Source organism: Cyanistes caeruleus, chromosome 4 (genome assembly GCF_971803275.1).
Source record: "Cyanistes caeruleus chromosome 4, bCyaCae1.hap1.1, whole genome shotgun sequence".
NCBI classification, from domain to species: domain Eukaryota; kingdom Metazoa; phylum Chordata; class Aves; order Passeriformes; family Paridae; genus Cyanistes; species Cyanistes caeruleus.
Genome location: NC_141704.1, coordinates 71,327,542 through 71,330,764, shown reverse-complemented (window position 1 = coordinate 71,330,764; position 3,223 = coordinate 71,327,542).

Here is a 3,223-nt window from a genome sequence, read left to right as displayed (position 1 = left end):
GTTTCCCACAAAATTCAAGAAAAAACAACACAAAATTCCCTAAATCTTCTCAAAACTCTACCAAATTCCAGAAAAATCCCACCAAATCTCCAGAAATTCCCACAGAATACATGAAAAATCCCTGATAATTCGTCAGTTCTCTACAGAATCTCACCAAATTACAGAAAAGTCCCTCAAAGTTCCACAAACATCCCACAAAAATCTCACAAAAATCCCTAACACTTCTGAAAACTCGACCAAATTCCAGAAACGCCCCATAAAATCAGCACAGTTTCCCACAAAATTCAAGAAAAAACACCACAAAATTCCCTAAATCTTTTCAAAATACCACAAAATTCTTGAAAAGCCCCACCAAATTCCAGAAACATCCCACAAAATGTCCTCAATATCCAACAAAATCCCAGAAAAATCACACAAAATTCCCTATATCTTCTCAAAACTCTACCAAATTCCAGAAAAATCCCACAGAATCTCCACAAATTCCCACAGAATACGTGAAAAATCTTTGATAATTCGTCAGTTCTCTACAGAATCTCACCAAATTCCAGAAGAGTCCCTCAAAGTTCCATAAACATCCCACAAAATCTCCCAATATCCAACAGAATTCCAGGAAAAATCCCACAAAATTCCCTAAATCTTCTCAAAACACGACCAAATTCTAGAAAAATATCCCACCAAATCTCCACAAATTCTTACAGAATACATGAAAAATCCCTGATAATTCGTCAGTTCTCTACAGAATCTCACCAAATTCCAGAAGAGTCCCTCAAAGTTCCACAAACATCCCACAAAATCTCCCAATATCCAATAAAATTCCAGAAAAAAACCCACAAAATTCCCTAAATCTCAAAACTAGGCCAAAATCCACAAAAATCCCGCCGAATCTCCACAAATTCCCACAGAATACATGAAAAATCCCTGATAATTCGTCAGTTCTCTACAGAATCTCACCAAATTCCAGAAGAGTCCCTCAAAGTTCCACAAACATCCCACAAAATCTCCCCAGTATCCAATAAAATTTTAGGAAAAATCTTCGGAATTTGGTGGGGCTTTTCAGGAATTTTGAGGTATTTTGAAAAGATTTAGGGAATTGTGTGGTGTTTTTTCTTGAATTTTGTGGGAAACTGTGCTGATTTTATGGGGAGTTTCAGGAATTTGGTCGAGTTTTCAGAAGATTTAGGGATTTTTGTGGGATTTTTGTGGGATGTTCTGGGAATTGGTGGAGATTTTGTGGGACATTCCTGTGAATTGGTAGGGTTTTGAAATGATTTAGGGAGTTTTGTGGGACTTCTCTGGAATTTGGTGGGGTTTTTCTGGAATTGTGTGGGATTCTGAGGAGACTTGAAGAATTTTGAGGAATTTGTTTTAGATTTTGTGGGAATTTGTGGAGATTCTGTGGGATTTTTCTGGAATTTGGTGGGCCTTTTCACAAACTTTGTGTGGTTTTGAGGAGACTTGAAGAATTTTGTGGAATTTTTCTTAGATTTTGTGGAAACTTGTGGAGGTTTTGTGGGATTTTTGTGTGATTTTGTGGGATATTGAGGCGATTTAGGGATCTTGAGGGATTTTTCATGTATTTTGTGGGAATTTGTGGTGATTTTGTGAGATATTTTTCTAGAATTTGGTCGTGTTTATGGGAAGATTTATCTATCTATCTATCTGTCTATCTATCTCCCTATCTATCTATCTATCTCTCTATCTATCTATCTATCTATCTATCTATCTATCTATCTATCTATCTATCTATCTATCTATCTATCTATCTATCTATCTATCTATCTATCTATCTATCTATCTATCTATCTATCTATCTATCTATCTATCTATCTCTCTCTCTATCTATCTATCTATCTATCTATCTATCTATCTATCTATCTATCTATCTCCCTATCTATATATCTCCCTATCTATCACCCTATATGCATTTCTTTATTATAGATTTGTATATTTTAATTTCTATATTATTCATTTAAATGCCAAGCTTTTAAATAAATAGGGGAACCGAGTGAGAGGAGTGGCAGCATGGTACGGGTCGTCGCGAGTGCCAGAAGCCCGAAAAAGCGGCCGCGTCAAGGACCCCGGCAGAGTGCGGCGTCGTCACCGCTGCCTGTCGGCACCCGACCGGCTCGCGCTCGGCCCCGGTGCCGCCGAGCGCACAGCCCGTGTCCGCACGGCTGGAGCAGCCGCGGAAAATTGCGACGGGGCGGCGTCGACGCCGGGGTGTTTGTCAGGCAGTCGAATTCACGCACCCACTGCCCGGGGTCCTTCCATTTTCCCGCCTTTTTGGCCGCCATCCTTGGAAGGACAAGCCGGCCACGACCTGGCAGCCATCTTCTGCGTGGCGTGACGTAACTTCCGCCCTTCCTCGCCGCCATCTTTGCTGTGGCTGAAGCCACTTCCGGCAGAGCGGCCATCTTTGTTATGGCACAAGTAAGGCCCCCGCTGCTCTCAGCGCGTCTGTCTAACTTACATGCCTGAACGAAAAACCTGCCGACGCCGACCGACTCCGAGCATTCCGCCCGATTTTCCGCCGCCTTTCCCGGGGCGAGGACGATGGCGGCGAGACTCAGCGGCTCCGTAGCTGGGTGGCGGCCGCGCCTGCGGCGGCAGGCATTGGAGTTAACGCCTCTGCCGCGGTCCTCCCGGCCGGCTCCGGCGGGGGTCGGGGGGGAGGCCCGACGCGGCTCGGTTCGGTTCGACTCTTTCCGGCCTGCTTCGGCTCGGCTCTTTCTGGCCCGCTTCGGCTCGGCTCGCCCCTGCTCGGCCCCGCTCGGCCAGGCCCCGCCCGGCTCGGAGCACAGCTGCAGTACCGCTCTGTGCCCACAAGGCGGCAGCACTGCCGCAGAGCTCAGCCCGGGGTGGGCGGGGGGAGCCCCTGCAAGTGCAGAGAAGCGAGGCAAGAAACCACGTGTACAACCCCCTTCCATATGCTGCTACCTGTTTCCAGGCGACGACAAAGACCCATGAAGCAAATGCTTTTTCTTGGCCCATTTTGCTAAGCAAAGCTCTTCTGCAGCTCTTTAGTGCTTGCCAAACTCCAATGCGCGTGCTGCTGCTTCGATCGGATAAGAAGCACAGCCTTCTGACAGCAGCTTTCAGGTTGCTTCAGAATGAGCTTGGCCATTTGAACGTGCAGCATGTCTGTGTGTGCATAAGCTGCAGGTGCAAGCTCCTGACAAATGTGTTCTGCAGGCACAGTTTCTCCCTGCCGGATGCAGTGGAA